General features: G+C 38.9%; 1 protein-coding gene across 1 annotated transcript in view; it reads left to right on the plus strand.

Moving 5' to 3' along the window:
* The first annotated feature begins 937 nt into the window (after positions 1-937).
* Positions 938-23,809, plus strand: part of arhgap32b (Rho GTPase activating protein 32b) — a 148,516-nt gene continuing 125,644 nt past the window's right edge. Inside the window, exon 1 of the mRNA XM_059351213.1 lies at positions 938-1,380. The gene's annotated coding sequence lies outside the window, so the exon portion shown is untranslated. The remainder of the gene's footprint in view (positions 1,381-23,809) is intronic.

The following is a 23,809-nucleotide window of genomic DNA, read 5'->3' on the forward strand; positions in this document are numbered from 1 at the left end:
CTCTGAAGAATCTCATCATAGTGTACACACACCGGCAGTAGCCCCCGTGGCCCTTTCAGAATTTCCCCAGAGGAAATTTTCTAGTTGTATTTATTATTATTATTATCATTATTGTTATTATTATTTTATTACTATATTTGTGTATGACTTTATTGTATTTTAATAACAGCACTTTGGTCAACAGAGGTTGTTTTTAAATGTGATCTATAAATAAACTTTGACTTGACTTGACAAAGCCATTTACATATCTTCATTTTAGCTGACAAAACGGATATTGATTTAAAAATAAAAAAACAACAACATTAGGGCTGCAACTAACGATTATTTTCATTATCGATTAATCTGTCGATTATTTAAACGATTAATCGATTAGTTGTTTGGTCAAACAAATGTTGAAAAATATCAATCAGTGTTTTGTCCACAAACCAAAGAGATATTCAGTTTATTGTCATAAAGGAACAAAGAAACCAGAAATATTCACATTGAAGAAGCTGAAATCAGAGAATTTGAACTTATTGTCATTAAAAAACTGCTCAAACCAATTATTCGATTATCAAAATAGTTGACGATTAATTTAATAATCGATTATTGTTCATTAATCGAATAATTGATGCAGCTCTAAACAACATAATTATCACGTGATTGTTGTTTTGTCTTAGAAATTCTATCTTTTTTTATGTTGCAGCAACATTTGTGGGAGAAAAAGGATTTTAGCTGGGCTATGTCATGTTAAATGAACTCCTTATGCGACTTTAGTCTCATTCCAGACATATTCCTAAACCTACACGCCTTGGCAAATTGAATATGATAGCAAATTGCCAAACTGTCCTATTTTTTCAGTCGTTGGAATGAGTTGTGGTCAACGTTTCCGACAGCCCGTGAAGGCAGCACAGAGATAGCGCTGCTCCTCTGCTCCAGTCGGTCTCCACTCCGAGGTGTGCTCTCCGTTCAGTTGCACACGGAGGAGAACCTCTTGGCAAGTTTCAACGTGGAAATAACGTCCCGTGACTCCAGCGAAAGGCCAATTTTGTCGGACTTTTGTCTCGTAAGGGAGGGAATCTTTGGCGGACGGCAGCAGTCTTTATTTTTCCCAGAAACAGAAGAGCAGACTGAGTGAACGCTTCCCGAGAGCCTTGTTGTCCCGGGGGAGGCTTTTCTTTTTGTTTAGGGTCAGCCTAACTGTGAATACAACCACTCGCGCGGTTTTTCTTCAGCAAAGAAATATTTTTCAGATTCTTTGTGGCTGACGTGTGTGAGTGTGCTGGGCTGAGCTGTGATGAGGAGAGCATTTAACAGCGGCGGAGCGCCAGACGGAGACAGCGAAAGCTAAGCTCATCTCACCACCAGCAGCAGCGGTGGTCAGCGACCACGGACACACAGGTACTTTACCTCAACTTAGCACATTAATGCTACATGCACGTGCTGTACGTCTTGTCTGCTCTCACGTTACTTTCCTGCATAACGTTACATGGAGTTGGCGTTAAGTGGCCAGACAGTGAAATCTGCTAACGTTAGACGGCGTGTGCGTGCATGTGTGTATTGTGTGAGAGAGAGTGGAGGTGGACTGTTTGTGTGTGTGTGTGTGTGTGTGTGTGTGTGTGTTCTTGTATTTCCTACATAGTGAGGACCAGAACGTGTTTTGAACCAACAGAGTGAGGACATTTTTGAGAAGTGAGGACATGTTGGCCGGTTATCACTTCTGTAAAGGCTTGTTTGAGAGTTAAAATTAATTTAGGATTAAGGTTACAATTAGGATTATGTTAGGGTTAGGGTTGGGCATTTAGTTGTCATGGTGAAGGTTAGGTTAAGGGTTAGGGTAAGGGGCTAGGGAATTCACTATTCCAATCAGGGTCCTCACAAAGATAGAAGTACAAGGATGTGTGTGTGTGTGTGTGTGTGTGTGTGAGTGTGTGTGAGTGTGAGTGTGAGAGAGAGAGCGAGAGAGAGAGAGAGAAGCGGTATCTCTGGCTAGTCAAATCTTGCATGGCGTTGGCTAATCCTCCCATAGTGAATCCCATTCAAAAATAGGGCAATTTAACGCTGCATTGAGTTCGGCGTCCGTCGTACAACATGCACATTAAAAACAGCAGCTCGGTTCTGTTTGGTCTTTTGTTGGTGTTCGGTGTAACATCTAACAAACTCGATGAACTAATATCAAAAGTTTGATACTCTTCACATGCCCAATAGTGGATCTGATGATGCCACATTTGCCTGGAGACTGTATGGAATATTTCGATATTATATCGATATCGTGATAGTAGACTAGATATCGTCTTCATTTTTTTTATATCTAATATGGCATACGTGTCGTTTTTTCCTGTTTTTTTAGGCTTCATTAAAGTGAAGTGATGTAATTTTCTGAATTTACCAGATTTTTCTAGTTGTTATTTTCCTTGACCCACTTACAGTCATGGAAAACAAATTAGACCACCCTTTTTCTTTAATTTCTTGTTCATTTTAATGCCTGGTACAACTAAAGGTACATTTATTTGGACAAATATAATGATAACAATAAAAAATAGGTCATAAGAGTTTAATTTAAGAGCTGATATGTAGACATTTTCCATGGTTTTCTTGATAATGATTTTGGTTATTATCAAGGAAACCATGGAAAATGTCTATCTATTTTTGTTGTTATCATTATATTCGTCGTAATATAAATTATTGAGGTATTTGGGAAAACGTTGGTATATTGAATTTCTTTCATTTTGCCCAGGCCTACATCAAACAAAGAAAACATTAAATTGCTAGATATTAAATGGAGTCTAGTTAGTGTTCTCCTCATACGAGAAATGCATGTGTGAGAGTATAAGATGCAGTCAAGCTAAAAGCATTTATTTATTATAATAGCTTTGTCCTAACATCAGTGATGTAAGTGCCCCTGTTTCTGTGAGGATAATGTAAGGGCTCCACTGCCTCTAACAGAACAGGGTTTTTTTTCTATTTGGTCATCTCTTTTAAAAATGACTTCATTTGAAATTTTTGAATCCTAAATTAGGTGTGATCCATGGGGGACTGTGTTAAAAGCTACCCACTCCCTCTCATGTTATCTGATCCAGAGTTCCAATGCTCTTCTGATGCTTCACTCCCCGTATTAGATTACAGTTTAATCAGATATGCATGGAGGCCTTTAATCCTTATTTAACGAGGCAAACCAACTACAAACAGGGAGGGTTATGCACATTCATATCCACAGCACTGCTGCACTGTTGAGCATGATTTCACGTGGATGTTTTGCGTAGTAAATGCCTTGCTCAAAGGTGCTGTGAGTATAGTTTTCTTAGGATGTTTCCCAATTCATCTCCCTTGTGCCACATTTTCCTGTCAGCACGACTAATTAGTTTTAAGAACATGCTTCGAAAACCTATTACATCTCTGCCTCCACCCTGATTGGGATGGAACAGTTTACAAGCCATGGTTCATTACGTATTTTGCTGTTGGGGGTCATGGTTCATTGCACTATGATGTCAGTGCAGCGGGAGGAATTATACCTGTGCCAGTTGGCTGTGTGCGTGTGTATTTGTGAAAACAAACTGACATCTTATCTACATTTGTACAACTGTACCAGTATTACAGCATGTTGGTGCTCGCTGTTATCTTGAATCAGCTCTCTGCTCAAGATTGTTTTTATTCATTGTATGGAGAAATAATCCTGTTTTTCTCTGGTTTGCATTTCACTCTACCTACCCACTTTCATTTTCATAACCCTTACTCTTTATGATGTACTCTGTTATACATTTGGGTAGGGCTGGGCGACCCAGTATATATATGTATATATATATATATGTATATAACCCAGTATAGAGCATGTCATAACATGATACCACTTTATATTATTGCTATGGAATTTCTCTGCTATTTGAAACCATTTTTTGATACCACAGGGAAGAATTAACATTTCATTGACATTTAACATTCAGGGCATAGAATTTAATTTTTTACTCAAAGAGAATTATGACAAGACAAAGAGAAATATGACAAGGACATGACATCGACAACTTATTTTTCCTGTCTCGCAGCAGAGAAGAGCAGAATGACTGCAGTCAATATTAACAATAGCGAAAAATATGAACATAATCTGTCATAGTTAAGAGGGTAGAAAGTAGATGAACTGAAGTATTGATATTGCAGATAATGACATAATTTCAAATTTTCATTTTCAATATGTATTTTATATGACTTGCTTTTGAAAAAACAAATCATGATACAGCATATTTTCTAGTAATTCAACACATAAGTACTCTCTATGAAATACCCACATTGTAAAAGCACCTCTATGGTTTGCTGCAGGTTCGCTCCTTTGTGCAACAATCAGAATGTAAACTGCTGTCCAAATGATGGAAAAATCAGGTTCGGTTTTTTCAGAATTGCGATAAAAATAACAATAAAATCTGTAGATGATAGACATTATATATATTTCTTAGATGTGGGGCAAAAAAATCGACTCATTGAGTACCGCGATATTTTGCATGGCTATATAATTTAGATTCATGGCCGCCAAGTATCAATGTTTAATGTTCTGAAGGCCAGCCAGTATTTTGCCGTTTTTTTTCCACTTTCAGGAATATACTGGAGACACTGGTATCCTATAAAACTAGAAGTTTGGATCTATGGGCACCATGTGCATATCGTGTCGGGAAGTTGTCGAAATAACGCTGCAAAGTTAGGCTTTTTTTATGTTTCATTCAACAAAAAAAATCAGAGCAGTGAAGTGCTTGTTGTTTTTGAAAGTTTGATAAAATGCTGCAGTTGTTGTCGTCCATACATATTTGATATCCGTTCAGTTCAGTTTGACTGAATACTTTGTTGGTCAGTCTGTGGGTTTGACTCTCATTGTGGAGAAATAAAAAGGCTGAAGTGAGATTAATAGACTGAGAATTCTCTCTTATTTGACAAAACAATTCTTGGTTGAATTTAATTACATTTTTATTTGTGGACACAAAATGCCGTTTAACAGCTAAATCGCAATATATTGTATGGCAAGATTCACCATATCGCTAAATGCTTAAAATCGCAATAATATTGTATCGTGACTCAAGTATCGGGATGAAATTGTATCGTGGGACGTCTGCTCATTCACACCTCATTGTTTTGACAATATGTCGTCATATCGGCCAACCCTAAGTGTGAGCAGCTGTAGCATTCTTGCTGATATTTTTAATGTTTAACAATCAAATATTACACCGATGAGACCTTTTGTGGAACATCAGTACCCGATACGATCAATATAAATTGTGATAGTTTGTGTCGACATTATGAAGTTTAGGCCATGGCCATTGGTTTGCTCATCATGCTGGACACAATTGCACAAGCAATTTCAGTCATCACAACTTGGTTTCTTGCAGATTTAAAGACATTGGCAATAGAGTTAATTTCGGGTCTGAGACCATTCAGTGAGCTCTTTTGTTGCAGTTGTAGAATAATTGCTTTTATTCAGAGATTTAGACCATGATTCACATCCAATAATGCTGTAATTACTATTGTGATAAGTATTCTGTTCTTAGCTGACAGGGCATTAAAGCCAGATGATTAATTTCTTATTGTTCTTTTAGACTTTTTTTTCGAGCCGTGGAGAAATGTTACAGCTAAATAAATATAACAGACACATAAATTACTCATCTGATGACTCATTCTGAATTATCTTGACTGGCTAAACCCTGCCTTTTTTAATGCTATACATGGCACAGTAGCATTCATATTCAAACCACTTGGGCAAAATATGAAGGTGCTTTCATGCTGACATGTCCTCCAGCTCTTAGAGGCCATTGTAGCAGATGATTACTGCCAGCCAACCAGCTCCTCTTCTCTGTCTGTAATGGATTCGGCGCTGCAGATATATGAGACTTGTTGAGATCTGAACATGGAAACGATGAAAAGGAGATGTTCAGCCTCGTCTCAACAGCTCATTCATCTACAGTCCCTTAATGCAGTAGTCCTCAACCTTTTTGAGTCGCGACCCCCAATTTAACATGCATGTTGTCCGTGACCCCCGCTCACTTTATATTTTATTGTAACTTTTAATCTAAGTCCTTTGCTACAAGTTTAAAGGTCCATTCTGACCTCCTGAGTGTGTAACAGTCAGCTTCAAGCCAGAGACTCCGTGTAAAGTAATAACTTGCTATTTTAGGATTTGTCAGAAAAGACACAAAATTATCCATAAAAGAATCAAATTGACCACAAAATGACACAAAATGACCAACAAAGACACAAAATGACCAACAAAGACACAAAACGACCAAAAAAGACTCAAAATAACCAAAAAAGACACAAAATGACCCAAAAAGTAACAAATGACCAAAAAAAGACACAAAATTACTAAATAAAGACACAAAATGACCAAAAAAGGAAACAAAATGACCAAAAAAGACGCAAAATGATCCAAAAAAGACAAAATTACCAAAATAGACACAAAATGACTAAAAAGACACAAAATGACCAAAAAAATCATTGAACACTTTAATACAGTGGAGACAGAGCCGACTTCCAAAATGACTTGGTGACCCCCAGAAATCATCTCGCGACCCCAATTGGGGTGGGAACCCCAAGGTTGAGAATAGCTGCCTTAATGGACCTGTTTCCTTAGTGAACACAGACCTGAGTATACATGCTACATCCATCTATCCCATCCATCCATCCATCCATCCATCCATTCATCCATCCATTCATCCATCCATCCATCCATCCATTTGACATGAAGATACTCTGTCTCACTTCATAATAAATACACCACAGGCGGTTGTTTGTGGATCAGTCTTTACTGTGACGTTCGCTTTGCCTTAAATCCGGTCAGTATAGGTTAAGAAGAGACAGATTAGTTCTTAATGAAATCGTGTAATGCCAAGATATTAATACAGAATTGTTTCATTTGTGGCCAAGCCTGTAATTCTGTGAAATCAAATGTATTTTCCCAACAACACTGTTCACATTACCAAGGTAAGGGCTAGATCTGAGCAAAACTAACATTTCTTGTTACAAGTTTGGACAGCCAGCTGCAGCTGAAATAACAACAGTCTCTGTGGTGCAGCAGATAAGACTCGAGCGATTTCAGATTTACTGCAGTGGTAAGTTCAGGATTAGCCATATCTTAACAGACAGAGGGTACAAGTAGTTGTCGCTGCTTTCGGCTGATGCAAATCTTGGCGACAGCAGCACATTCGTCTCACAAGTTAAGCAGATGGAGGCTGGGCTGAGGTGTTGTGCCAGTGGACAAGTAAAATATGATAAAGGAAGAGGCAGAGAAAATACAATCCTTCAGGTTCCAGTAGTGAAGAAGACATAATAGGGGCAGCAGACTGCATGGGTTGGTGCTTAAGAAAGTGCATTAAGTGCTCTGATCTTGCCTAAGGTCTTCCACTATTTGATAGATTGCCATGACATTTAGTTCACTCTTGACTTGTCGTCCGCCCCCCCCAAGATGACCAAATACCTGAAAAAGATTTGCTGTCTTTTTAACTAGCTTAGAATTTGCCCTTTCATTTCTGTAGTCCCCAAATAGAAAAAAAGGCTCCTGGGTGAAGCTGATTGCTTTGCTTGTGGCACCTTCAAATCACCCATTGGTTTGTGGACTCCACTTATGAAGCCTTGAGCTCTGCGTTTTGGTCGCCATATTGTTTTCTTTGCATCCACTGCATCTGCACCCTAGCGCTAGCTTGGTTAGCAAGGGACAAACTATTCCAGAAAGGGCCATGTGGCTGCAGGTTTTCCTTCCAACCAAGCAGAAGCACTACAGGCACGAGTCATTTATTCAACTGATCTCAGGGTTCAAACAGCTGATCAGTCGAATCAGGTGTGTTCTTGATTGGTTGGAACAAAAATCTGGAGAAGCATGGCCCTTTATGGAATAGTTTAGACCAGCTGGCTCCTTTAGAATGTCTTTCAGTCCAACCGTACACTGAGTGATCAAAATGTTACAAACACACATTGAAAGGGTAATAGTTCTACAAGGAAAGCACCAGTGCACTATGGTAGTGACCTGTCAATCATACGCCCTAAAGCACCCTGCTTTATCGTCCATTTTGCACAGAATGGGACTATAATTTACCCTCCCTGGCCCAGAGGTTGCTGCTTGGCAGAAACTATGTTGTTAATGGGCATTTTGTTTTTGTTACTGTTTTCTAAGAATGTTGGATGGCAGTTTTTTCTGCGTTGACCTGTTTTTTTCAGCTGTTGCGTCAGGTATGTCATGAGTTCCAGTGAATAAACAGCCTGTCATCATCTTTCCCAGGAAACCGTGATGCGGCCTTTGCATTGTTTAAGGATTAGTCAGACTGTAAAGAAGTCAAATGACTCTATTTCCTTGAAGATAACATTATAACTTTTCCATCAACTTGCAGTCACATGAATTATGTTTTAAAACCTTTGAATGCAGGGCCTCAAAGACAACCTTCTGATAAAGATGAGATCGTTTGATATATTTTCAGGTATTGATTATGCAATATCAGTAGCTTGGAGTGTCAGGTTTTAATCCAAAAAATGACAGACTAATTAAATAATTTTGAATCAGTATGGATTTGTTTGTGCAGTTGTGCAGTCTGAATGTCCTGTTACGCAACTAACAACTTTCTGTTGTTGTCTTGCCATGTACATGAAACGTCCTGCTCTCTCAAAGGTCTCCTTGTTTGTCTTCATCCTTGGCGGCCACGCACAAAGCCAGACATGACCTCTGACCCCAGCATTAGATACTGACGCATTGTGCGTGGCTGAGCATCCATTGTGATTCCTTTCCATATGTTCATTAAATATGCATAATGCATATGCTGCTATCCTCAAGCCCTGTCCCACTCATACACAGAGCCGCAGACTGTCATTCTTAGTGTGAAAAAGCTCCTCGCTTCGAGCTCTGTGCACAGTCACAGGCCTCTGAGGATGCCGTGACATTCCCAAAGGAGATTCCATTCCCCCGTAAACAATCCTGGCATTGACATAGGCACTGATTAGTGAGTTGCCAGGGTATTCCCACAATGGCTCAGCGGAGGATAATGAGATTGGATCGACAAAACTGGGTTTTCATTCAGGACTTTGTTGGCAACAAGTTGTGTGAAACGACTTGGAAGGATTTGGGGATGAGATGTAGCTGAAAGTTGAGCTCACTGCCTTACCAAAAGTGTTGACGTTCAACAGATTGTTCTGACAAGGTGCTAAAAGCATCCAGGAAGCACTGGAAGCTGTCAGAGCTTCTGGTACCTGAGTTCACAGATTTGTCTCCTAATGTTGCCTGTCAGCATTTTAACTCCTTTTTCCTGGAGGTGGAGGAGTAAGGTGATGTTGAAACTGTGGCGCAGCAAAAGTTTGGATTCAGTCTTGTTTGCTTTTTTCTTGGTACAGCCCCAAAAAGCATGAATTATATTGATCCTTGAGGGGGAAACTGGGTCATTGTAGCAGCAAAAACTGAGCCAGGGGGAAAAATTCTAAAGTAAAAGCAGTCAAGGACATAAATTAAATATAAAGTGAAATATTTAACATATAGCATCTTCATTGTATAAAGAGAGTTTTGACTGGGCTAAAAGAAAACTGTAATGGCAATAATTACGGAGGGGAAGTGGCTCTTTGGTGGGCCGAACATTTCGAATGACACTATTCTCTTGAAATACACATTCTAAACATGTCTAATCAACAGTTCGATGTACATATTTTGTATCTTGTCCAATCGCAGCTTAGCAACTGTAACCAGCAGAGTCAGTGGCTGTACTAAGAAAGATCCTTTTTAATGCTTTTCCAAAACCAAAAAATACGAAAACATTTGTGTATTTATGTGCTCGAAGGCGAAAATCACTTACAGCAGCAGACTGACTCAGCCTTACTGCCAAGGCCAAGGAGCAGATTGTTTTCTAACTACATTATTATTTGGGGTTCCTGGTTAAATTACAAAAATCCCCATTTAGGGACATCCACTGTGTTGGATAAAGTTAGCAACTCTGGCATGGATTTATGGAAACTTCGAAACATCGGTTAACTCGTCCTCATCCTCAAGTCCTCTATTGTATGAGTAAAACCTGTTGTTTGGAATCATGAACAAGTAAAATATATCCTTTAGGTTGGTCTATAGTATATTTATCTTTAGTAAGCATCCATATAATGTTATACTGGAACAAGTAACATTTTAATGATTTTTAAAGTAAATCATACCATAGCATAATCCTAGGAGCAGTGCTGCTCCACATGCCTTTCATCATCAGCTGCTGAAGATGCTGCATTTATTTCCTGAGACATAATTAGAAAATCGTTACAGCATAGTATTGCAATATTTTGCGTGGCAATATTATATCGATTCATGGCCACCAAGAATGTTTAGCGTTTATTAGCGACCATATTTTCACCATTTTTTTCTTCTCCTAAGGCCATAGCAGGCTCACTTTTCCAAATATACTGGAAGTATATAAAACAAAAATATCTAAGGTATCTATAGGCACCATGTGCATCAGGATATTGTGTTGGGAAGTTGTCTAAATAACGCTGCAAAGTTCGATGGTTTTAGCTACATGCTAAAGACACTGGAACCAGGTATGTGACTCCATGGTCACGTTATTTCATGGATACAGCTGTATCGAAGCTACAAAGAGCAGTGAAGCTTGTTGTTTTCGAAAGTTTGATAAAATGCTGCAGTTGTTGTCGTCCATACATGTTTGATATCAGTTCAGTTCAGTTTGACTGAATACTTTGTTGGTCAGTCTGTGGGTTTGACTCTTATTGTGGAGAAATAAAAAGACTGAAGTGAGATGAATAGACTGAGAATTTTCTCTTATTTGACAAAACAATTCTTGATTGAATTTAATTTTGTGCACACAAAATGCAGTTAAACAGTTAAATGGCAATATATTGTATCGTAATACAATACTGACCATATCGCAAAATGCCTAAAATCGTAATAAGATTGTATCGTGACTCAAGTATCGGGATAAAATCATATCGTGGGGCCTCTGCTCATTCACACCTCTACAATAAAAAACCTTAGCTTTTAAAACCTCACTGCATGGGTGTTGTTAAATCAAGTCGAATTGAAACAGTAAAATGTTGTCCAGCTGGCTAGCTATAGCGAATAGAAGCTAGGGCTGGGCGATAATTCAATATGACAATTCATCGACTTTCAATGGAATTATATTGTGATGTCATGTTTTGAAATATGATACTCAATTGTTCTAAATTAAATGAGAAAAATACTTTTCATTAGACAAGTATACCTCAACAAAAGAGGTATTCAAAAATAAGTTATACCATGTGGTTATTTCATATAGACTATTTCTTTGTTGAATTACCAGAAAACATGCTGCATCCATGATATATACTGTTATAGATATATGAAATTACCTGTATTGGGGTAGAAGATTTTGGCCATATCGCCCAGCTGTAATAGCCTTCTTTAGTGTGGGATTTTGATGGTGAATCTGTCACCGTTATTGGATTGCGTGTAATGTTTATGTCAGAGTTTTCAGCCTCAGAGTTCATGTGGTGATGGCATCACTGCTGTCAGTTCTTATTGCACTTGTTAAAATAAACATGTGAGCAGCTGTGCTACATTCTGGGGTCAGGTCACAAGTCACCACGCTTCCCCTCTCTGTAGAGTCCCTTTCCAGTCCCTCTCTCCTCAAAGCTTTCTGATGGCAGCAGAAAGGCTAAACAATAATACAAATCTAGTCTTAAAATGTATTCATGCTAATATAAATCATGACATAACATGTTCCCATTATTTGTGTAGCGCCCACTGCTAGTTCCAGATACATTGTTCCAATAAATGGTGCCAGCCAGCAGTCTGATCCATAAATCTCTGCAAGGCAACTAGAAGCTAGACTCAATAAAGATCTGACATTCAGCTGCTGCAGACAGAACAGTGGTGATTCTCGGCCCATATTTTTTCACAGAATATTTTGTACCTGTTTATATGTGAGAGCAATAGTTCACATTTTAAGTGAGCGCTCCAATTCTGGAGATTTTGACTGAGATAAAGGTGAGCGGAATAGCTCCTGGGTTAAACTTTAAACCACACGTGTTTGACATATTCCTTTACAGGGTAGAATGGTCACAAGTGTCAAGCCTGGGAGAGATTTGTCCTGCATTGGACTGAGTTGTCAAACTATATCCTTGTCTCACAAAGGCCTTTAAGAATGAAATCTCAACCAATTCCTTTTGAAGGAGATTTTAGAGATCTAGAGGTCTAGTTTTAATGTCTTTTCTTTACTCCCCGTTTCCTTGTCCTGTCATCTGTCCATGTCTTTGTTTAGCACTTCCTGTTTTGTTCATACTGTAGCCTGATTTAATTTTATCCAGGCCGAGCTCTTGTGCTCCAGGACGCTCTGTAGCCCTGAGGCTCCAGACACCAAAGGCTCAGTGATGCAAAACCTTCCCTAAAGCAGAGTTGTCTAGTGGGTCACACTTGTGCGCTCACTGAGACCGTTCATTGGACACCCACTTTCCAACGCCCTTTACTCCCTTCCTCATTCCAATAATTAGGTTGACGGGTGTCATGTTGTCTGGGTGCATTAAGGTCAAATTCACCTATCGCATCACAACAGGATGCCTGTCAATACCTTATTTGTACAAGCAAGAGACCTTAATGCATTGACAGTTAGCTTACCCAAGCCTAGTGTAAGTTTTCTTTTTGAACATGTAACAGGAGAATAAACAGGTTTGATAGGGTTTAATAGGTGTTTCTTATTTAATTATTATAAGATATTAAAGCATTAACTGTATAAAAGTGTGTCTCCAATGACCTTTTCTCAAATCAAGCTTGAGTGTGCCTGATGGTGGACAAATGAGTTTAGTTATAATCCCACTGTAGGGGCTCCTGTATTGGAGACACACGCTATCCAACCCTTTATTTTGTATTTCTTTGTGATATGTTGTATTTAAACATCGTAATTAATAGACGTGGGAATGAGCAGAATACGATTTTATCCCGATACTTAAGTCACGATAAGATATTATTGCGATTTTAGGCATTTTGCGATATGGTGAGCATTGTGATACAATATATTGAGATTTAACTGTTTAACTGCATTTTGTTTCCACAAAATTAAATTCAGTCTAGAATTATTTTTATCAAATAAGATTTCAGATTTCTCAGTCTATTCATCTCACTTCAGTCTTTTTATTTCTCCACAATGAGGAGTCAAACCTACAGACTGACCAACAAAGTATTCAATCAAACTGAACTGATATCAAACCTGTATGGACGACAACAACTGCAGCATTTTATCAAACTTTCAAAAACAACAAGCTTCACTGCTCTCAATTTTTTGAAATGAAACATAAAAAGGCAAACTTTGCAGCGTTATTTTGACAACTTCCCGACACAGTATCCTTACATCTTCTAGTTTCGTAGAATACCAGTATCACCAGTGTATTTCTAAAAATGAGCCCGCTACAGCCTCAAAAAAACAAACAAAAAAACCCCCGCAAAAATACTGACACTAAATAATTGCTAAATATCAATACTTGGCGGCCATGAATCAGTATAATATTGCCACGCAAAATATCATGATACTATGCTGTACCAATTTTTTTCCCCCACCTACTTAAAATTCATCATGGCAGTGTTTTCGTGGCACAAAAAAGAATCGGCATGCATCAAATACTGGATAGGCATTGCCAGTTTATTCAACCATCGGCCCAAGCCGACACTCAGCTCTATCAGTTGATCCTGTCCTCAGTCTAATTGTCATTCCACAGCAGTTATTTAACCTTTTCTGGAGACAATAAAGTCATTCTGCCATGTACAGAAAAATGCTGTACTTGTACTTGTCATAGTAGGAAAAGCACAGGTGTTACTAGCAACATTTACAATGGCTCTGTTCTATTGAAGCTCCCAGTACGCTGTGACAGTGAGACAGTGAGGCGCCATGCACAATAGAACCTGAAACTGAAGCATCTAAATGGAGCTCCGCCGCCATTCAGTTTGTAATTTGCACCTGTGCTTTTCTTACTCTCTTTTAAATGGTTTCTGTAAAAAGGACTGTTGCATATGCTGCATCTGCCTCACTGAGCTGGCAGTTTAAACAAGGTTGCCTCTGAACTCGCTATCTGTTATTTTATGAACAGACAATCAGTGAACCACACCCGCTTTAGGCAGCAATGGGCCAGGTGTCACAGAAGAGTGGCTCACCTTCTCTCAAACTACTTTCATCAATGCGTGTAACACTGTACATACATTTTGAAAAGACACTGTCCAAAAGTGTGCGTTGTTATCCTCTTGTACAGTTCCTTTTGTCTCGCCTCTCTAGATGATGGGAGTCCTTTGACTGCTGCCTTTATTCGACCGAATTCCTGTGAAGCACACTAAGACCTGCGGTGTCTCATTATCAAGGCTCACAGTCTTTTATTTATTTTTTTAACCATGGAAAGGCTTGCTAACCAGGGTACATTGAATTACGCACACTTACAGAGTTTGCAACGTGTCCGTCCATAGACAGTGATTGTATTGTTTCCTGTGCTTGGATCCGTGTCTGAAATGCCATGTGAGTAATGTTTATAGACTGTGCAGCTCTGGTTGAACAGCAGTTGATTTGACAGTCAGCGCTATGCACTTCCTTATCGTGTGGCAGACAGCATTAAACTGTCTGGTCAGTGAAGCACATTGTATCTCCCTCCCATTCTTTTTGTCTTTCCTGTTGAAAGAGCTACAATTCATCCATTGTACTACAGGCCTTGAGCTCTTATTTTATCCCTTTTCAAGACAACATAGTCTGATCTACTTATCTTTTCATGGTGACTTCAATTGACATCCTCTATATTTGAATGCTTCTTCACATCATAACAAATGAATCCAAAGAAGGGCTCTGATAAAATATATGTCCCGACATTCTCAAGGCTTTTCCACTGGAATGTGAATACAAGGGATTATTTTTTACCAATACAGGCGTATTTCTGTCCCCAGTCTTTTATTTTCTTAGTCAGAATTAAGGCTTGTGCGTTGTCAAACATTTCCTATGAAAGTAAAACCAATCTTTTATTGGCTTTGAATGGCTTATGGTTGGTAAATATAAGCTTTTGAAATGGCTACCGTCATATGCTTGATTGCCTGATAAGTGGTTCTGATCTACTTTATACATTACATCTCTTACCAAGAAACACGTTTGTAAGTATGTGGTTTTTTTCACCTGCAAGGCTCAAGTGTTTATTTAGAAAGGGAGTTGGAGATTTAGTAATTACAATTTAAATTCTAATAGATATACTATACCTCTATGTATAAGAATGGGATAAAATTGTGTTGACCGTTACAGAGAGACCTGCCAATCATTACAGTGTAACTACACCCCAAAGGCTGAGCACAACTCCACCTACTGCAAAATTTGGAAAAATGCTAAAATTGGACAAGGGGCTCAGGGGGAAGCACGGAGGAGCTGAGGAGTGGGGCGGGGTGTGAGCTTTGATATGTGAGGCGTTAACATTCTTTTTAAAAATGTGAAGAAAAAGACTAGTCCCAGCCAGTGTGTCACCACTGGCCTTGCAAGGTTCAGGGCTGATTTAAACTATGGAGGCTGTGTTGAGCTATTTTCAACCAATAAAATGCAGAATTTGTTAAGATATTAACACACCAGTACTGATGTGTGTCATGACGGCACAATTTAGTTAACAGCTCAAAAACAGGTTTAAATGTGAAGTACAACTTTAAAAACAATAGAAACATATTGGTGCTTAAAGATGTTCCCATTTTCAAAAGTAAAAGAGACAGAAAATGTCCACTAGAATGGCAACAAGCTTGAATGTGATCAGTACAGCTGTCAAGGTCTTTGTAAGTCAATTTACAGAAATATCTCAGACAGAACATATCTTAGATTGTTTCAACGATAATATCGTTGTATCGATGCCGTTTAGTTTTATAACGATATTAGAGCATTATAAGTTCATCCTTTTCCACAGCAAATACTTTTTACATTTATTTTCTCATATAAATATATTTATTTTGGAAAAAGATTGGTCTATTTTATTTCATAGGGTATTTTTATTTAAGATAATTTTTCATATAAATAGCACTTTATGGACCTTTGGTTTTTAAAAACAGGTTCTCCTGTTATACAGTATTTATGTTCACTTAAATAAATGGTTTCAATAAAACTACTTGTGACATGTCATATTTGGCTTTGACTGAACATTTTCTCTCACTTTGCGATAAAAATATCGGGATGTATATTGTGTATCGATATTCAGCCTAAATATATCAGGATATGACTTTTGGTCCATGTCGCCCAGCCCTAGGTGGGTCTCAAATATATGGATAACAAACCAAAACAGTGAGATGAAATTGTCTGAAAGCTGCACAGAGCTGGAGACTTCCCAGTGGGATCGGCCCAACCTTTCACATCAAAGGAAGTCATCTCAGTGTTCATGAAAAGTAAGATTTAATGACATAAACTCAGCTTTTGTTTCACACTCAAACTCTGAGGTAAAGAGCTGTGAACTTGTCTATAAAGTACCTGACTCTGATACCCAACACCATCCCCTGGCAGACAGACTTTGTATTCATCTTACGAAGGTGAATTGAATTAACAAGGTCACTCTCCTGACATCCAGTCTCCTGCGGCTGAAGAACGTGGACTGTAGAGAAGGCATCAGATGACAAGCAACGGAAAGCGGTTAAAAACATAGTGTATAGAAAGAAGGCTGGGCAACACATTGATTTTTGTCTCGAGTTTGTCCTGGGACAGCTAAGTGTCGACTGGCTGACTCCGGTGGACATTAATATGAGACTATGCTCTAATGACCATCTGGATTGCCTTTTTTATAATCATTTGGCACCATGGTAATCCATGAGATTATAACCATCATTCCAGATAGTGTCTAAGGCTATTTACGGCAATGTTTTCTTTGCATCTGGCAGCTTTTTATGCGGCCCATCTTCAGCTGCACCTACAGCGGAACAGTAAAAGGTGCTAATGTCACTCAAGGATGCTGAGTAGACTGCCTCGCCATGGCCTAATTCCTGTAAAGCTCCAAATTACCTCATGAATATGCACCACTGACAGTATTAGGGTCAGTGCCTGTCAGTACAGTCAATACCATACTGGCTTGTTAGTGTATGAGCAGAACAACAGTAGGAAACTGCACAACAACACTGCAAGGTTTCTCTGTTCTTATCCACTGTCTTACAATGTGGACCTTTTCACAAGCTGAATGTCCAATCCACCATATGACATATCCCATAATTATACATTAACATAGATGCAACAAAAAATATGTTTTTTTGTAATTTATTGCTCAGGGACAGTAACTCATGGTTTAAACCTAACAGCATATTACAAATTTAATATGAGTAATTTAGAAATTTAGAAGCAATATTACACAAGATTAACTTTGTTCTGCCAGGTTTCTGTGTAATATGACGTCACATGAATGCAGGGTTATTAAAGACACTTTATAGTTGCATTAGGGCTGGGCAATATGGACCAAAAGTCATATCCTAATATATTTAGGGTGAATATCTATATACGATATATGTCCTGATATTTTTATCGGAAACTGAGAGCAACTTTGAACTAAAACAGGCCAATCTTTTTCTGAAATAAATATATTTATATGAGAAAAGAACATTACAAAATAACTAAATATGACAAACCCTAGTAAGGGCAGCATTAATATATAAACAAAGAACTATATTGATATATGCGATATGGTCTAATTCCATATCACATTTGATAATATATCGATATATTTTTTATATCTATATATCGTCCAGCCCTAAATTGCATTATGGAAAATGTAGGATCAGTTTCATTGTCATGTGCACAATAATGGAATTAAGTTGTGTTGCTTTAGCAAAGCTGTTCTTCAAACTTCACAATGGAAAGGTTGTTGAATGGTTAGCACTTTAGGAACTGGATCAGAGAATGTGATCTGAACATACTTTGGACTAACAAATCACTGTTCAGTTTAACCGCCAAGCAGAGTGCAGAGGTCCCAAAGCAAACCAACAAACTCAATATTTAAAGCCCAGTTGCACCACTGTGGGTTAGTATGATCAAGGGTCACTTAAGATTTTATGGACTGGGCAACAAATTTTAAATCCAAGTGGAAATTTGAATCATTTAATCTTTTGGGGCAAAACAGATTTAGATAAAAGTTGTACATTTGATGTCATAATAACAATATTATGAAAAAATATAAGCTCATTCAAAACTTTGAATGGTATATTCATTCATGTATATTGGCAGAATAACTTGAGGAAGCCACTTTAATACCTCCTGTTTCTACACAACATTAAATTCCTCTTGTATTTGATTTGATGAGGCAGAACTTATAGCCCATCCCTCTGCCAGCATATTTCACACAGTCTCTAATTTGAAAGTGCTACTTGTCTAAAAAGGAAAGTCACAACTCATGTAGTCTTGCACTTTAGCGTGCCAGTCTTTTTAATAAGGGGAAGTATGTATGCTTTTTCTTTTTTCAATTTAAACTCTTCTTAAGCTTTTCACAATCATTTGCGAATATGGAAAAGATATAGAGGTCCAAAGGAGGAGCTCTATATCTTTTTAAAAGAGCTTTTTTGTCTTTTTCAAAAGGTCTCAGCAGTGGGTGGCCACGCTCAGCACTTGGATAAATTATTCATGTAGAAAAAATGCAGGAAGAACTGTTAATGGAGCTTGTCCTTCAGGGCTACCGAAGAGGACATTTATTAGAAATACGTTTCACTTGGCTAATACATGCCCCAAAACTGCACAAAATCTCATTTGTTATTACGAGTCACTGAGTTTGTCAAGTTTTAATTTGTCCTTTAGAGAGATGCAGCTTGCAGGCTTAGAAAATGATAGAAATGAGAAAAAGTGGACAATGGCTTAGCCTATTGCCAAAAGAAGGAATGCAGAGAGGAGGACATAGTCCTGAAGTATTTTATCATTTTATGTCAGTATTACAAAAGGAATAAACTCTTGCTTCCTCCTATAAATTGTAAACATCTTTTCAGCTCTTTGTCCTTGTAAGCTTGAAAATGTTCAGAGCAGAGGTTTGATTCAGCTATTCTCCTATCTGCCTGACAAGAACTGGCTAGTCATTCAAACACAAGGGCTTTCCTGTTCAATGTAAACAAACCAACCAACCAGAAACGGTTATTATGGTTATATTAATGGGTATGCACTGCTTAAAAATCTTCCCATTTGTTACAGACAATAGCTTTTCAATACCTCACATCTGTCTCACACCATCAACAATGAGCGCACAGAAAACATTAATCTCTGATCATAGATATTGATATTCTCTTCTTAACATAGTGATTCGGGGCTTACCTTTATTATTTTGCTTCCAGTGTTATAAAACATTATTTGGCTTGAATTTCAAAGGAGGTGTATGACTCAACAGGTGTGTTGTAGAAGTGATTGGCTGTGGAGACGGTGGAACAGCCTCCCCTCACTTTGTTTTCACCAAAGAAAACGGCTCTACTTTCCAAAACAGCTGTGCAAGTGGAAACAGCACGCACCACCTGCCAGGTTTTATACCCACAGTTCAACTCTGACCTCAGTGAAGGCTGACCTCTGTGGAGCGTGTCCAATGGCATTCTGACACACAGGAGGTGGACTTTTTGGTTTCAAATTTGACTGCAAAGAAGAGAGTTGTATAATGATATGCTACGATCATAGTGTAACTTTATTATTTGTAAAAGTCATAGCAAATTTGCAACAGGATGTGGCTACAAGGTTCTGATTCATATTGTTAGTTTAGCTAGATATTCAACGTTGTGATTTAAAGGCTGTGCACAACGGACAGATGCCAATTGAGAACATTCTGTACATAATCCTTGGCCAAATCGGTTAGCTATGCCATATCAAAAAAGCCAAGAGAAGAAGCTTTTGAGATGGATTCAAGTGCCCAAGTCCATGTGGTTCTCTGCGGACCGTCCACTTACACAAGTATATTTATGTGGTATACGTTAATACAACAGATGTATCAAGTATTCCGTTAGCAGAGCAGCAGCAGCGTCAGTGCTCCGTCTGTGTCGACACAGGATGCATTCAGGCACAACATTGGAGTGTAGGTCATATGTGTTTTGGCGGCCCTCAGAGCTCAACACAATCACTGTAGTTCCACACTTAAAAGAAAGACAACATAGGCTTGAAGCATGACAATATGCTAAACACAAGTAAATGAAGGCCATAAGCAGATTAAAGGAAAGTTGGAGAAGCGCATCTGTTTCTTCGTGTAGAGAAGCCTTCAAACATTTCTTCTGTCACTCTCTCTTGTGGTTATGGCAGCTGTAGAGATAAGGCTAAAATGTCTAGGGTTGCATGATGTTGGTGGTGATGTGTTGAAATTAATAATGGATAGTAATATATTCATATTAAAACTTGTTCCCAGTGTGTGCTTGTGCACGTCTGCACAGGCTTAAATCTTTTGAGTGTTCTTTTGAGCACAATGTTGGGCTCAGTGGTCGATGACTTTGTAATCTGTCTGCCCTGAAAAATTTGAAGCAACAGGTTGAAAACTAGTTTGTGGGTTGAGGAGCGGCATGAATGGGGAAACTGTGAATACGATAGACCTTTGTACGGTGGCCGGTAAGTGCAAAACAAAATTACAAAAACCGAAACACTTTTACAAATACTCAAACAAATTTAAATTTTAGAAAACAAATTTTCAAAATTCAAAACACTTTAACAAACTCTGAAACAAATGAACAAACTCTGAAACACATTTGCAAACTCTGAAACACTTTAACAAATTTACAAACAAACAAATTTACAAAGACAAAATCCACCGGAAAAGGGAATGTACCAAAAGCCGGATCTGACCCAGAAGTGATTGAGTGAGTGGTTGTCTTGAAAATACTGTACGGAGCAAGTAGTGTAGTGTGGTTTGTATGGAGGTTAATAATGTTTTGCCCATTTTGTGGTAACCGTTTGAGTCTGTTACCGCAGTTTTGCATTTCGTGTGGACGGTCTCTTCCAGAGAGAGAGTTTGTAAAAGTGTTTCAGAGTTTGTAAAAGTATTTCAGAGTTCGTAAAAGTGTTTTGAATTTTGTAAATTTGTTTTTCTAAAATGTAAATTTATTTGAATATTTGTTTGAATATTTGTGTGAATATTTGTTTCAGTTTTTGAAATTTTGTTTTGCACTTACCAGCCACCGTACCTTTTTCTTGCTCGTAGTTCATCCATGCAACTCCTGTATGTGTTTGTTCTAAAAGAAACAAGATAAATGCAAATAGATTTGTGATCGGACCAACAAAGATACAGTAAGTAGCTTACACATGCAACATTGTATTTTATCTGGATATGAATCATATGAAATGACAGGTGTACATGGGGCCATACTGGAGATGGCAGCCTGTATTTGATTGATTAAACTACTTTGTATGCTGTTTATTGTTGATGTCATTACTAAATCTATACAAATGGACTGTCTGAGATTAATGGACTAAAGCAAGCCCCTGGCACAAAGTATGCATTTTATCGTTTGTGGTGTGAAAGCCTGGTCAGTGATGCACTTTTGCTGACAGAGAGTAGCCCTGGCAAGCCATCCTTGCCTCATTAATCAGAGCAGGAGGGAAGGTAATGAAGACAAGACATGCAGGGAAGCGTCCAATCAGTGAGCCCTGGGTTTGTGCTAGCATGTCTTTCTGTTGTTGCAAACGCTGTCAAAGATAATTGACAGGAGAGGTGCCACATTTGGACAGAGGATTAATTTCAGCTGAACCCGCCAGTATTTTCGGCAGAGCTTTCCAGGAGATTTATGTCGAAGGATCCTGGGTAAATCACTTATTTATTAGTGTTTGTCACAGTGAGTCAGCATCCGTGCTGGGGGCAGGGTGACGCCCTCTCGTCCCTCCTCTGTCTACACAGTGGTGGTGACACGCCTCGGCAAAACACTTCTCTCTCAGGCAGAGTTATTCCATGGCAGATGCACTGCAGAGAGCATAAACTGAGCAATATATGAAGCTCCTGCCTCAATGAAGAGAGCACTCTTCTCTCACTGTCTTATCGGCTTTGTTTCTGGAGTGCCAAGTGATTAGGATGTACAGCTGCTGCCAAGTCAACATCGCAATTAAAATAATAGTTTCCAGTAAAGCAGTCAAGTGGATGTATGATGATAAGTCTCTCTGAATAATTCAAGCTGCAGATGTAAAAGGCAGCTCTGGTATTTTTACTATTCCACTTGATTAGGGCTTACAGCCATTAACTGCCACAACTGAATTATTTGTTAACATGGAGTTATTTGTTGAGTTTGCTTTGCAGGTGTTGACTACCTTCATTTATTTAATGGGATGGTAAAACTGTGCAGCTGCTGATTTTACACAGCTTTTATCAGGTTTTACTGGTTTTACACTGTGTAGTTGTTAGCACTGTCGCCTCACAGTAAGATGGTCGCAGGTTCGAATCTGGCCTGCCGCTGTTCTGTGTGGAGTTTACATGTTCTCCCTGTGTCAGCGTGGGTTCTCACTAGGGCTGCAACGATTCGTCGACGTTGTCGACAAAAATCGATAATAGAAATAGTCGACAATGAATTCCATTGTCGACTATTGTCGCCAGACGTGTTTTTCCAACAGAGTGAGGCATCTCACTTCATTACAATCTCTGCCGAGCGCGAGCGGTAACGTACGCGCTTGCGGCGTCCAACACAGCTACACATACCAAAACTTAGAAAGTTTGGGAGCATTTTAGCCTGGATACGGCCAATAAAAAAATGACTTGCAAGGTTTGCAAAGCAGACCTGCGTATCACGGCAGCACCTCGGCGATGCACGAGCATTTAAATAGAAAGCACGTCGGGCAGTTGAACCAAACGGAGTCTGACTCGCCTCGGTAAGATTCAAGTAGCCTAACATTCAGCCGATACGTTTTGTTTATAAGCGTTTTTTTCCGCTTTAAAAGAGAGCTTTAACGTTATTTCTGACGAACGTATTTTAAATTAAATGCATGCAGTCTGAAGCAGAGAGCCAGCATGGAGCCTTTCTGCAGAAGAAGCAGATGTGCAGCAGCAACAGGCTCCTCACTGAGTCAGTACTGGTGCTGGTCTGTGATATGAGGTTCCAACAGGTGAGCCCAGTTAAACCCAGACTACATCCAGAACCCAGAACCAGTTCCACCCACTTGATGGAGCAGAAATACAGTTTTATAAAACACATTTTCCTGTCCAGAAAAAATGGACAGAGGTTTATTTATTTTTTGCAGCTGAATTGTTGAATAAAAGATGCATTTTTCATTTAAGTACCCATCTTTCTTGTGTTTATTATCATTTGCCACATATTTAAAGCAACTTCATGCTAAATTTAAGAAAAAATTAATAATTATCCGATTAGTCGACTAATCGTTTCAATAGTCGGTGACTAGTCGACTATTAAAATAGTCGTTAGTTGCAGCCCTAGTTCTCACCAGGTACTCTGGCTTCCTTCCACAGTCCAAAAACATGCACTCAGGTTTAATTGGTGACTCTAAATTGCCCATAGGTGTGAATGAGAGCATGCCTGTCTCTATAGCCCCTTTCATAGTGCGGTCCTGCAAATGTCCCGCTATATTGCCGGAAAGATCTGTGCCGGCTTTTTGCCTCAGGGCATTCATAGTGATCCCGTGAAGGTGTGATATTCGTGCCCTTTCATAGTGCAGTCCGGTGTCGCGGAACGAGGTGGGAGGAGACGATAGTCAGAGCAGCAACAGTGCTGCACAGTAGCACAGTGCTAATAGGCTACACAGTTAGTTCTGTAGTAGTACAGTGTGTATGTGCTGCAGTAATATGTGTTCAGTTAGCGAACACTTAGTTTGTTTACGATCAGCGGTGGACACAACATGCACAGTTAGCGATGCTGGTTTGTTTACAGTAAGCAGTGGACACTGTGCCAAGTTAGCGACAATGAGCAGTGATTGGATGACTGTTGCATCAAGTGGACATGTGTGTTAGACGT

This window comes from Centropristis striata, chromosome 15 (assembly GCF_030273125.1).
Source record: "Centropristis striata isolate RG_2023a ecotype Rhode Island chromosome 15, C.striata_1.0, whole genome shotgun sequence".
NCBI lineage: Eukaryota > Metazoa > Chordata > Actinopteri > Perciformes > Serranidae > Centropristis > Centropristis striata.